The 14,192-nt window shown below is 52.4% G+C and overlaps 1 protein-coding gene across 1 annotated transcript in view; it reads right to left on the bottom strand.

Annotated features, from left to right (window-relative positions):
* KDM2A (lysine demethylase 2A) overlaps window positions 1-13,689 on the bottom strand; it is a 601,751-nt gene extending 588,062 nt beyond the window's left edge. Inside the window, exon 1 of the mRNA XM_050956089.1 lies at window positions 13,685-13,689. The gene's annotated coding sequence lies outside the window, so the exon portion shown is untranslated. The remainder of the gene's footprint in view (window positions 1-13,684) is intronic.
* Window positions 13,690-14,192: the final 503 nt, after the last annotated feature.

Genomic DNA, 14,192 nt, shown 5'->3' with positions numbered 1-14,192 from the left:
AGCTGGGAGAAGAACCTAGCGCCCCGCCCCTGCTGGAAAGGCGGCTCCCCAGTCCCTTCTCAGAGCCTGGGAGGGAAGGAAGAGCCCCACCCCCACTTGAAGGGCTGCTCTCCAGTCCCCTCGCAGAGCTGAGATGGGAACCCAATGCCCCATCCTTGCAGGAACGACCGCTGCCCAGTCCCCTCGCAGAGCTGGAGAGGGGAGGCAGTGCCCTGCCCCCACAGGAACAAACGCTCCCCAGTCCCCTCGCAGAGCTGGGGAGGGGAGGCAGCGCCCTGCCCCCGCATGAACATCCACTCCTGTTAAAGTTAGACTCAGGACTCACAGGGTATGGCTACACTTGAAATTTCAAAGCGTGGCCGCGTCAGCGCTATGAAGTGTGAGGGTGGTCGGAGCACCAGCGCTGGGAGAGAGCTCTCCCAGCGCTGCATGTAAACCACATCCTCTATGGGTGTAGCTTGCAGCGCTGGTAGCCGCGCTTCCAGCGCTGCAGCATTGATTACACTGAGGCTTTACAGCGCTGTATCTTGCAGCGCTCAGACGGGTGTTTTTTTCATACCCCTGAGCACGAAAGTTGCCGAGCTGTAAAGTGCCAGTGTAGCCAAGGCCACAGTTTGTCAGACCACACTGTTTTATTAGCACAGCTCTCTGCTAATAACATCCGAATAATGTGAGCACCATGCAAGACACAAGCTATCTTGTTTATACAGATAAAAGAGCGGGAATTAGACAAAGGGACAAAGAAAGCAAAACAGTAAAATTCACCTGGGACTCAGCATGCATATCCTACTTCCTTACTAACTCTTATCCATCTAAGGCTAATACTTCACCAATTGCCCTTAAATGGTGCAATTGTTCTATGTTAATGTCTGTATTCCTGACACCTGGATTGCAGCATTCCAACAATTTTGCTTAAAGGTACAGACAGCATTTCTTTAATCCTTTCTATTTTCACAATATAATTCATTCTACTTTCACAATCCCTCCTTTCGGTCAAGCGCATGCCATCACCAACAATTACTGGGTTCCACAAATTAACTGTTCCTTATCTCTTTGTTCATCACCAATATTCAAAATCATCATATTATCACTCTGTTTTGGGGCAGTCACCTGGGTGACACAATTCTGGATACAACAGGAGATTAACTGAAAGCATACAAAAATCACTAAGATTCCAAACAGGATAGTTAGGGCTCCCTGAAACAACCAGTTTCCTATACCAGAGAAATCGAACAGGTTATTTAGCCACTTCCATAAAGAACTCGGCTCTACTTGAGGAAGATATGTGATTTGTTGTAAGTGGCTAGCGCGACCTATTACCTCATTGCTATCATCAGGTATAAACAGACAACATTCTTTTCCAATGAGAGCACAGGTCCCTCCTTAGGCCACCAGCACTATGTCTAATGCCTGACGGTTTTGGAAGGCCACCTGTCGGATTGCCCCTGTTTCTTTGGCCAGGGCTCTTAAACTTTCTCCGGTTTTATTTGCCATTATTTTAACTACTGCTTGTAATCTCAGGAACCTTTTTGCCTGATGTATTACTCCCCCAGGTGGGATAAAGGAACTGCCAAAAGCCTCTTCCCAGGTGTCATTACTGTTCCATATTGTGTTAAACGGACAAGGTCCTCCAGTGAGGTCTGGGGAATTGAGTGGGATCACCAGGACAGGAACACCAGTTTGAGAGTGGGCTGGGATGTGGCTGCAGACCCAGCATTTAGAAATAATAAGGGTCTGAGCTATCCATACTTGCTGCTGAATAAAAGAATTGTCATTGTGGACTCCCCAGACCTTAAGACACCAGCAGTCGAGGAACAGGCACCACCAGAGGCACATGTTGGAGGCAGGGCCCTTCTGGTTCTGACAACCTCAACTCAGGAAACCGCAGTCACAGTTTTATGTCCACCAGGCAGCAGGCGCTAGGCTCACTACTGCTTCTTCATGGGCCTTGCTATAGGTTGTCGTCTGCTTCCGGCAACCCTTCTGAGAATGTAGATTGTAAGGTACTGCAGGCTGTTCCGCTACGTCTTCTTCTGGAGTCACAATTGACTCTGCGTGGTCCTGAGGTGATGATTGGTTCACTGGAGGTGGTGCATTTTTACACAGCGAAGCATGTATCCACTCTGAGATGCCAGACAGTTTAACAGCCGTCGGGGTAGTAAGCAGTGCCTGGTGATTCTTTGATGTTCTTTAAGTCTCTTTACTACTTCTTCCTTGACTCTGGCTATAACAATGGCCTTGACACCTTTATCTTTTCCTGATGCATACATTCCTCATTCACACAAATAGATTGAGAATACAAACAGTAGTATTTTATATTGACCAAAAAAGCATTGCAATTAAACCTTGCTAAGTTTTACAATTAATAACCAAGACAATTTACATTGAGACCCAGGCCTTCAGTGTTTCTTTAATTTACTTAACATAGACACAATAGAGAATCCTGTCTCTTCCTACCTAAATCTTAAAACAAAGAGTTAGAGAGGGCTCAATTTGTAATGCGTATGGGAAAACCGAATCTTATAGTCCCAGGGGGTCATTTCTTTCTGGTATGTAAAAAAGGTGGCTAGCAGGATGAAATCAAATTATCCTTTCATTCTTATGGGACATTATAAAATCCTGCTCCTACATATCCCCCTTTTGACACTAAGGGTATGGCTACATCTGGAATTTCAAAGCGCTGCCCCGGCAGCGCTTTGAAGTGTGAGTGTAGTCAGAGCAGCAGCGCTGGGAGAGAGCTCTCCCAGCGCTGCATGTAAACCACATCCCTTACGGGTGTAGCGTGCAGCGCTGGGAGCCGCGCTCCCAGCGCTGCTGCCCTGATTACACTGAGGCTTTACAGCGCTGTATCTTGCAGCGCCCAGGGGGGTGTTTTTTCACACCCCAGTTGCAGCGCTGTAAAGTGTGAGTGTAGCCAAGGCCTAAGATTATCAATCGCCAGTGTCACTTCTTATTTAGTCCATGTAATAGAAAATACTGGGAGGTGATTTGGGCCTGTGGCTTTAGCTTTGCATACATTTGTTTTATCCACTACCACATTTTAAACATTTTGATTAAACACATATAATTTAAAACCAAAAACAATTAGGGGTAGTAACATTAATATCCCAATAGTTGTGGGAGACCAGCAAGAAAATATGTTATACCAATGGTAAGCTGTCATGTTTTTCTGCAGTGGCAATTCTTAACATGTTCCCATTTGCGTGCGTAATATGAATGGTCCAGTTTTCCACATTTTTTTTCTAGGAACTATGTTACTTTTTTACCTTTTAACAGATGATTGGTAACTGTTTGCCATTCAATGCCAAGGTGGATAGAGAACTCAACTAAATCAGTACTTACAGTAATCTGAGACTCTTTTGTTGTTGTTGTTGTGGCAAATAGTAAATGTGATTATTGGTAAACACAGTACTTACATTACATTTACATTTGTCTTCTGGTGGGTTGCTAACACTTTTTAAACACTTTCCCCCAAGAATTAACACGTACACATAGCCCATTATACAGTACTTTGGATTATCTGAAAGACAAAAATAACATTTTTCTACCCCTTTTGGGATGGCATTGATTATTACTTAAAAGATTCCTTTATTTTACAAATAACCTTGCTGACTGCAGGCAAAACAGAGGAATTACCCCCATATTTTCTTGTGTTTTTTGTGCTATGGGCAGGCCAGGTTTTAATGGGTTCTACTTTTTAAGGGTTATGCAGAAATTATTCCATTGTTTAGTTATTAAAGTCATGAGGTGGTGTACCTCAAGTTTTTACTTTTATATAGCAGACCAAGTTTGTAATGTTTTTCCTGCTGTGTTAAGCTTTAAGTTTATTCACAGCTAATAGCTGAGAAGCATCATTACCATATTACTTTAAAGGATTTTTCCAAAAATCAAACACACTACAAGTTGTTACAGGGGTCCTTACTAACATTAAAGTTATTTTAATGTTTAATATTAACAGTAACATTAGCATCAAATCTATTAAAGGTATCTTGTTATACCAGGCCTTTTATGTAGGCAATTTGTTTGCTGACCAGGTATGTTCTTTATTTGCAGCTTCTTTTGTGCTGTCAGTTCTCCCCTTTCTTTATCAGTTAGGTAATTTGCATCAACACAGGCTTGGCTTTTGGATTCAAAGCCATCAGCAGAGCTCAGAGACTCTGTCTTAACACACAGGGATCTGAAAAAGAAAACACAACCTATTGCGGCTCTTTTTGGAGCCCTAATAGGATTTTAATTCAGCAGCACATTTCATTTGCATTTCTTTTACCCCTTTCTACAATATACACTGCACATGTCCTAGGGAAAATGCACATTCCTTCTATATTATAACTTTTTAAAAACATTAGCCATATCAACTTTTACATAAGGTGTAACTGTTTCTTTTGTTCTTACAGAGTTTTCATGTACCCTTATCAAAGTGACAGTCTGATTACACAGAGCCATTTTAAGGCTCAGTGTTTTTAACATTGCTTCTTTTTGTTTTGTGCACCTCATCTCTGCTGTTGCTTCAAAGCGTCACTGTTAATTTCTTATTCTTTAATTACAGCTCTTAACTGCTATTGTTACCAAAAAAAACCCCCAAACAAACAAAAAGACTCCAGAATCTCTACCTGTTCTCCTGATTTTGACTGCCCTATTGCAGCCATGACTTGGTCTTTATTTAAAAACATTTTAATTTTGTAAAGAATCAAGTTACCCCTTAAGGGTTAAATGCCAAATCCCAAAGCCAAACAACACTAATTACCTGTGTCTTGCAAAAAGGTCTGTCAGTTTTGCAACTCTGAATTAAAGTCAAATGAATTTGTCGTGGCATTAAAAACAAAAACAAAATCAATTTATCTTACACCTACAAAACAGGAGTTTTACAAACCAGATGAGCTGCTTTAGATTCTTAGAACTTTACATATTTTCACAGACAAATAGATACATACACATTTTCTTTTCCTTAACATTCCTTTACACTGCTTTGTTTTTACATAGCTGTATATATATTTGGATTACTTACAGGCATTCTTCTGGAAAAGAGCCTATTTTTCCTTCAGAATGGCTGCAAAGAAACCAAGAATTCTCTCTCTTTAATATGGTCCTTTTTTAACATTTTCACAAAGTTTAACTGCTTAATTCTCTACAGCCTCTGTCGAGTTAACTTTTCACTCCTTTCTTAAATCACTTGTTTATGTCCCAAAATGACACCTTTATCACCTCAGATTTCACAATTTTAAGTATTGTTCCAGGGGTTCATGCCTGCACTTACTGTTTTTCATACTCCTGACACTATTCCCTTAGGGCTTTCAACCTGTTTCTTTATCTGTTGCTTGCCTGCTTGTCTGGGCCTGATCCTGCTTTTTCCAATGAACCGTTTGTGAGTGATATTGTGGTTATTTCACAATTTTGAAAGAAATGTTCAAGGAAAGGGACCAGGAAGAGTGGGGGCTAGTTGAGGAACCCACCCTCCTTGCTGAATTGGTAGTGGAACACTAAAGAATCAGTTTTTGAGGCAGACAACAAAGGGGAACAGAACAAGGGGCTTCTTGTCCTTTTTACAATGAGATGGGAGTATGAAGGGGGTTGGATCGATCCGGGGTTTGGAGAACGGGGTAAAGGGGAGCGCTCGGTCTGGTGGCGGGAGAGGAGGCTTTTAATAAAGCTTTTAACGTATTATTTGAATAATTGAGAGAGGCAAGTTTTGATTTTGTCCACCTACGATTTACCTCTTGCCACCACTGCATGAAACAATTAACCTCTCCTTTAGCCAATTTAGTTTTAGGTTGGCCGAGTTTGTCGTTTAAGACGTCCACTCAGTCTTTGTTCCAAGATTTTAACAGTGGCCACTGAGTTTTGGGATCATCCTGAGCTAGGCTAGACCAATTTTCCAGAAATTTACGGGAGTCTGGACCCTTTTTACAGGAGTCCGGACCCATCCTAAATACATAAAATGAGCCGGCGTTCATTTAGGGAACTGTCCCGACTTAGACGTCTGGTTACCAATACAGGAAGACTTCACACACCAATCACACAAGAAGGAAATTTGGGTTCATCAGAGCGATGCCCGCTGCAACACACAAAAGGAGCCCACAGGCTACTGCCTCAATTGCCCTTGATTTCACACCAGGGGTTTTACCCAAAGTGCGGTGCAGCTGCGATTGTGCAGATTCCACACACTCAGACTGCGGGGACAGGAACCCCTTGGTTGGCCGATCCCCAGACAGAGACAGCACCTGGACTCAAACACTCCTCAAGAGGATGGATAGACACAGAGACAGAACAGTCCTCAGTCCAGACAAAACACAGAAATAATTACCTGTCCAGATTCCTGATGTCAGATCCTGGGATCCCTAACAGAACAGAGTGGGAACCAACAGGTTTGACAGCGTAGACTTCACTGTGGTCATGGGCCTTTCCGCCCTAGTGGAGGACCGCTTGGGCCAAATGCCCAGGTGCCAGCTGCCACGGTCATCCTACAAAAACGGTCAGGAATCACACGGCCCCAGTGAAGACGGTTGTCATCTCGGTGGAACCTCCAAATTGTCAAAGTTAGACTCAGGACTCACAGTTTGTCAGACCACTCTGTTTTATTAGCGCAGCGCTCCGCCAATAGCACCCAGATAATGTGAGCACCATGCAAGATACAAATAGTCTTATTTATACAGATAAAAGAGAGGGAATTAGACAAAGGGACAAAGAAAGCAAAACAGTAAAATTCACCTGAGGCACAGCATGCATATCCTACTTCCTTACTAACTCTTATCCATCTAAGGCTAATACTTCACCAATTGCCCTTAAAATTGTTCTATGTTAATGTCTGTATTCCTGACACCTGGATTGCAGCATTCCAACAGTTTTGCTTAAAGGTACAGACAGCATTTCTTTAATCCTTTCTATTTTCACAATATAATTCTTTCTACTTTCACACTCCTTAGTCCCCTGGGAGAGCTGGGGAGGGAACACAGCACCCCACCCCCACAGGAACGGTTGATCCCCAGTCCCCCGGCAGAGCTAGGAAGGGAAATCAGCGCCCCTCCCCTGCAGGAATGACTGCTGCCCTGTCCCCTCTGAGGGCTGGGGAGGGAAGGCAGCGCCCCACCCCTGCAGGAATAGCCGCACCCCAGTCCCCTCGCACAGGTGGGGAAGGAAGACAGCGCTCAGCCGCCAAGGGAACAGCCTCTCCCTAGTCCCCTCATAGAACTGGAAAAGGATCCTCATGCCCCGCCCCCTCAGTAGTGGCCGCTCCCCAGTCCCAGGCAGAGCTGGGGAGGGAACCCAGCTCCTCACCCCGGCAGGAACCGCCGCTCCCCAATCCCCTCACAGAGACAGGGAGGGAAAGCAGCTCCCCGCCCCCTCTGGAACGGCTGCTCCGGAATCCCCTCCCAGAGCTGGGAAGTGTGACCTGCGCCCCGCCCCCGCAGGCATGGCCACTCCCCAGTCCCCTCGCACAGGTGGGGAAGCAAGGCAGTGCCCAGCCCCCAAGGGAACGGCCTCTCCCCAGTTCCCTCGTAGAGATGGGAGGGGAACCCAGCGCCCCACCCCCGCAGGAACGGCCGCTCCCCAGTTCCCTCACAGAGATGGGAAGGGAACCCAGCGCCCCTCCCCCGCAGGAACGGCCGCTCCCCAGTCCCCTCGCAGAGACGAGGAGAGAAGACAGCGCCCCGCCCCCGCTTGAACGGCTGCTCCGGAGTTCCCCGGCAGAGCTGGAAAGGGTGCCCAGCGCCCCGCCCCCACAGGAATCGCCACTCCCCCGTCCCCTCGCAGAGCTGGGGAGGGAACTCAACGTCTCGCCCACCCAGGAACAGCCGCTGCACAAGCCCCTTTTACAGCTGGGGAAGGAACCCAGCGCCCCGCCCCAGAAGGAACAACGGCTGCACAGTCCCCTACCAGAGCTGGGATGGGAACCGAGCACCCCGCCAACGAAGGAACGGCCGCGCCGCAGTCCCCTGGCTGAGCTGGGAAGCGAAACCAGTGTCCCGCCCCCGCATTAACGCCCACTACCCATCCCCTCGCAGAGCCGGGAAGGGGAGACAGTGCCCCACCCCTGCAGGAATGACCGTTGCCCAGTCCACTCACAGAGCTGGGCAGGGGAGGCAGTGCCCCGATACCGCAGGAACGAACGATCCCCAGAAGCTTCGCAGAGCTGGAGAAGGAACCCAGCGCCCCGCCCCCGCAGGAACAGCCGCTCCCCAGTCTCCTAGCAGAGCTTGGGAGGGAACCTAGCGCCCCTCTCCCGCACAAACAGCCGCTACCCAGTCCCATCGCAGAGCCGGGGAGGGAACACAGCGCCCCTCCCCCACAGGAATGGCTGCTCCCCAGTCCCCTGGCAGAGCTGGGGATGAAAGCCAGCGCCCCACCCCCACTCCTACCGCCACTCTCCAGGCCCCTCCCAACCATTGGGGTGATCTGCCGAGGGATCCCTCTTCGGAGAAGCTGAGGGAACTTGCTGGCCACAGCTCTGCAAACCCCCTTGGGGAAGGCTGCAGGGACAGAGTCCTGTGGGAGAAGGGATTCCTCTACCGGGAATGGGCTCCCCAATGGGTGTAGAACTGAGGGGAATCGGGAGGTAGCTGGTGATGCCCCAGGAATCCACTGGGTTCTTCCCTTTGAGCTGCTGGATGGGAGGAGAGTGAGGGGACCCCTGAACCTGGAAGGGGAGGATTGGGAGGAGAAGGGGGAAGACCTCCGGGGGGATCTCTTCCCTGAGGTGGGAGCCAATCTCCCCATCAGGTGTTCCCTGTTCAGAGTCACTGGGAGAGCAGCCCAGAACCTGGAGAGAGAGGTCAAGGACCTGATGGCTTTAGATGGCATCCAGCCGTTCAACAGCCCATTGGCCTCACCCCGGGGCTGATCTCCAGGGGAGACAGGATGATCTGGTTTAGTGGGGACTATCGAAAGCTTAAAGCCATCACAGTGTCCAATGCCTACCCGATCCCTAGGCCTGGGGAGATTCTAGAGAAGCTGAGGGGGATGGAGAACATGGCCCTGGCATACAATGACATGTGTGTCTTTAGCCAGACCTGGGAGGAACAGGTGTCCCAGGTGAAGAGGGGGCTGGGCTGCCTCAAGGAGGCAGGACTGACAGTAAAAGCTGAGAAGTGTAAGGTGGGGACGGCAGAGGTGTTGAATCTGGGCCAATAGGTGGGGAGCGGTTGCCCAAACCCAAAGCTGGCCAAAAGCCAAGAGGGGGGGCTCTTAACCAAGGAAGCCCCAATCGCAGCCCAGAGTGCTGGGAAAAGACTCAATCCCAGTTTGAACCCCAGGGGTAGTGGGGTGGCAAAGGTGTTCAGGCTGCATAATCCTTTCCACATGCGACCTGCGAGTGCCATCAAGCACACCCAACCTAAGACCGCCCCCCCGCTGATCACCACCCCTTGCAGAAACACCCCCACCAGCACCTCTCAGACCTCCCCCGCTCATTCCTTTCCCCTGTAGGGACCCCCCAGCCAGCCTCTCTCAGACCCCCCCGCTCACCCCTCCTGCAAGGACCACCCAGCCAGCGCCTCTCAGACCCCCCACTCATCACCTCCCCCCGCAGATACCTCACAGACAGCGCCTCTCAGACCCCTGCCCCCCGGCACCTTCCCACAAACTCTCGTGTCCCACACCCTCCCCCGCGTGTCCCACCCCTCCCTGGTCCACCTTGCCCCCCACCCCGTCTGCGTCCAAATGCCCCCTACCCAACGTCCCGCCCCCCTGGACCTGTGACATGCCCCCTGCCCGCGTCAGACCTGCCCCATTGCCCCGTGACTTGCCCAACCCCAGAGTCCAACCGCCCCCCAACCCACATCCCGCTCCTTCAGGTCCAACCACCACGCATCCCACAACCCCAGATCCGATTGGCCCCTGTGTCCCACCTCCCCTCGCATCTGATCGTCCCCCCGTCCCCCCGTCCCGATCCACACTCCCTTCACGTACGTTCTGTCAGGGACTCACAGATCGTGCCCACCTGTGGCCCTGTGTTCTCCATGGGGTGTGTCCCTTTCAGTGAGACAGCCCTTCTCGAGGTTCCACTCTCACTCTGGGTCAGGCTCCTCCACATCCTGGAGCCACACCTCTCTGAGCCTTAGCACGTCTGTCTCTGCTGTGGGCCCCCTCAGGGAGTCCACACGCTCTGGACCCCCTGGGCCTCCTCACCTCCGAAGGGGTTGATGCCTCCTGTTCTCTAGCCCGGAGTGACTCTCAGCCAGCATGAAACAGGAGGGTTTATTGAGAGTTGAACACAGCACAGGAAACTCTCAGGGCCTCAGGCCTGGCCTTCCTCAGCCCAGCACATCCCAGTCTCCCTGCAGCCAAGTGATGTAACGAACTGGGACTGTTCTTACTGTGGGTTGTGAATACTGTGTTGGTGCCTCAGTGTCCCCATGGCAGTTCTTAAGTATCTAGCAAAGCAAAGGGCCAGTTCACCGAAATGCCTGGCACTCTGTCTCCTAGCCACTGATGGCCTGCGCTCCTCCTCTGCAAAGGTGCCAGCTGAAAGTGTTGGAGCAAAGGGATCAGGTGACCTCCTGGCCCGGGGAAAGCAATTGAGAGAGGAGGAGGGGCTGGAGGGGGTTTTGTACTCTGGAGCTGGCTGAGGGAGGAAGGGACGGATAGACAGGGCTCTGATCTCCCACCCCAAATGGGGCTGTGGTGCTCCTGGGGCCCCAAGATGGACCTAACTGGGGGGATCCTGTTGTCTAGGACTGCAAGACCTGTCTTGGACTGTGTTCCTGGCATCGAAATAAACCTTCTGCTTTACTGGCTGGCTGACAGTCCTGGTGAATCGCAGGAAAAGGGGTGCAGGGCCCCGACTCCTCCACACTCCGTGACAACTGGTGGCAGCGGCGGGATTTACTGCACCCCGTGGATGGCGCTTCCTGCAGTAAGTGACTGGGGAGCAGTAAAACAAAGGGGGACAGACAAGGACCAGGTGGGCTGAAGAGTCAAAGAGAGATGGGGTCAGAGGGTGATTAACCCTTGGGAGTGTGTGACCAGAGAGAAGGACTTTGCAGTAACAGGGTCCCCCGGGGGGATTGCAGGAGCGGTCCGAGGGGCAGAGGAGTTTGCAGCTCGACCCTGGCAGAGAGGGGGTGACCAGAAAGAGGGCTGGTGCACGAGGGGTCTCCCTGGAAACGGTGGAAGCTGAGAGCACAGGCCAGCGAGTGGCCAGCAGGAAGATGTGTGCTAAGCGCCTTAAGAAAGACCTGGTGGAGCTGTGCAAGCAGAGGGGGCTTGCATTGGGAGGTCCACCAAAGAACAGCTAATTGCCCAGCTGGAGGAGAAGGATCGCTCGTGTGAACAGAGCTCGGTCCATGAGGGAAGCTGCCCAGCGGACGCAGCATGGGCCCCGGGTCCTGACATGGCTGGGAGGGGCCAGACTGCTGCTGAGGATACCCTGAGACCTTGCCCACCAATAGCTAGGAAAGAGGTTGGGGGAAGCCCAGTGAATTCCGAGGGCACCCTGACCCCGGCGGCCAGCAGGGGATTGTCCCGGCGGAGCTCCCCGTCCCTGGAATGGATGTGGATGGAACATGACAGGGAGCTGAGACGAGAAGAGCTCGAGTAAAGGAGATAAGGAGTGGGAGAACCAATGTAAACATGCGGAGAAGCAGCACCAGCATGAGCAGGAGGAGAAGGAGATCCAGAAAAGCATGAGCGGGAGCTGGCCTGGCTGAGGAGGAGTGGGGCCCTGGCTGTGGCGAGTGAATGGGGACCCAAGCCTACAAAGAGCTTTGATAAGTGCTTCCTGGCCCAGCGTAAGGAGAGAGAGGACATAGACACATTCCTGACGGCCTTTGAGAATGCCTGCGAGCTGCACAGGGTTGACCTTGCAGATAGGATCTCATTTCTCACCCGCTTACTGGACTCCACAGCCGTGGAGGTGTACAGCCAAAGAAAGGGATGGAAGCAGGGGACTACGAACTGTTCAAACAGGCCCTGCTCCGCGAGTTTGGGCTGACTCCTGAGATGTACCGGAAAACATTCTGGAGTCAGCATAAAACCCGTGAGGTCACATACCTACAATTGGTCAACCGGGCGGAGGGTTATGCCCGCAAGTGGACATCTGGGGCCCAAACTAAAGAGGACCTGCTTGACCGATTCATACTGGAGCACCTGTACAAGCAGTGCCTGTCCGACCTGAGGCTGTAGTTGAGGGAACTGAAGCTGGAGAACCCGCAGCACGCAGGCCAGCTGCCCGAACAATTTGTGGATAGTCAGGCAGCGGATAACAGGGAGGAGTCTCGAAAGAGCAGGTCTGCCTTAACGCAGAGAGAGAGTCACCATGGGACCACCCAGTGGAGGCCTATGGAGAACCCCCACCAAAAGGGAACATCCAGCATCAGGTCCATCCGTCCCACTTGAGAGGACCCACGAGACATGGGCTGCTATCACTGTGGCCAACGAAGCCACATACAGGCCCAGTGCCCCAAGCTCAGGGACAGACCGAGCAGACCCAACCCGCAGAGGGTTGACTGGGTAACGACCCAGTCGGAGGAGGGGCAACATTCCTAGGAAAGCGGGGCTGGCAGCGTACCATCGGTGAAAGAGGGAGGAGATCCCCAGGTGAGCTCCTCTGGAGGGCTGGATGTTCCAGACTCCGAGTTTTTGTTTACAGGGTGGGAGCGGGGCTGCCCCTCCGGAGAGAGTGCCTTGTTTCCCTGGAGGTAGATGGGAGGAAGGTCACTGGGACACGGGCGCAGAGGTGACGCTGGCCCGGCCCGAGGTGGTGGCCTCAGATTGGATGGTGCCCGACACGTACCTGACCCTGATGGGTGTGGGCGGGACCCCATTCGAGGTACCCATGGTGAGGGTACACCTGAAGTGGGGGGCCAAGGAGGGCCCCAAGGACGTGGGGGTACACCCACATTTTCCCACAGAGGTGTTAACGGGGGGGACCTGGAGCTCTGGCCAAGCAATGCCCGGGGTGCCCTGGTTGTCCCGTAATCAGAGTCAGCACAGAGCACAGAACCCGGACAAAGGGGAAGGTACTCTGCCTGAGGCTTAGGACTCTAACCTGCTGGGGAGGGAAGGCCCAGGGACACGGCTCGGAAAGGCTGCGGCCTCAGACCCAGCCGACGAGAGAGAGCAGGTCCCCATCCCTGTGCCAGCTGCTGAGTTCCAGGCCAAGTTGCAGAGAGATCCCTCCTTGCGGAGACCAAGGGAGCTGGCCGACCTCAGTGCAGTACAGTCCATGAAGAGAGGTTGCAAGGAGAGGTTCCTGTGGGAGAGGGAGCTTCCATGTCCAGCTCTGGGAGGGGCGTGGGGAGTGGCGGTTCCAGCGGAGGGCGGGGTGATGGCATCCCTCCCCAGCTCTGGATGGGGACTGGGGAGTGGCGGTTGCAGCAGGGGCAGGGCGCTGGCTTCCCTCCCCAGCTCTGAAAGGGGCGTGGAGTGTGGCCGCTCGAGTGGGGGAGGGGCACTGGCTTCCCTCCCCAGCTGTAGGAGGGGCCTGGGGAGTGGCGGTTCGAGTGGGGGCAGGCAGCGAGCTCTTTGCTTTAGTCACAGCCTCAGAGCCAGCGTGAGCCCCCTCTCCGGTGTGCAGGGGGGGTGGGGAGCATCTCTCCCTCCCACTCAGCCCCAGGGGACTGGTTACAGGTAGCCAGGTATCCTGAGCCCAGCAGCCCATCCCCCCTGCCAGCCACATCATTTGCATTTTCACTGACCATTTCCGTCTTACTGAATTGGTTCCCTGGATTTGAATTCAAACCCTCTCCGTTACAGGAGCAGGGCCTGGATCCTGTCCCAAAGAGACACAGTCACCTCCCAACAGGGCCTCCCAGCCAATATCCTGGAGAACCCCAACGACCCTTCCTGGATCTACACAGGGATCCGGGCCATAGACAGGACAAGGGGCTTCACCCCAGGGACCGTCACCCAGGTCCCACCGCCCCTCAGCATCTGCGACTGCACCACCACAGTTCTCTCTGTCCCAGGGCCTAGCCACCCCGGGCGTGTTTCCCCACTGACCCTTGGGCAGCCCCCTATGTCTCTCTGCTCCACCATCCCAAGTCCATGCTGCTGCTGCTTCTCCTGCAGCTTTTCCTCAGGCTCTTGCTCTCTCTCACGATCCTCTCGCACTCTCAGGCTCTGCTCCCACCCCATACGTCTCCGACATCCTGAAGGGGAACCCGATCATGAAAACCATCATCTGGTTGGGGACCAGACTCTCAGGGATGCCTGGCTGCTGCTCCAGCTGCTCCCAGATCTTCTTGTAGCCCCATCTG

This window comes from Gopherus flavomarginatus, chromosome 5, assembly GCF_025201925.1.
Source record: "Gopherus flavomarginatus isolate rGopFla2 chromosome 5, rGopFla2.mat.asm, whole genome shotgun sequence".
Lineage (NCBI taxonomy): Eukaryota > Metazoa > Chordata > Testudines > Testudinidae > Gopherus > Gopherus flavomarginatus.
Note: the sequence above shows the minus strand (reverse complement) of the source record. Positions and strands in the feature narration are given on the sequence as shown.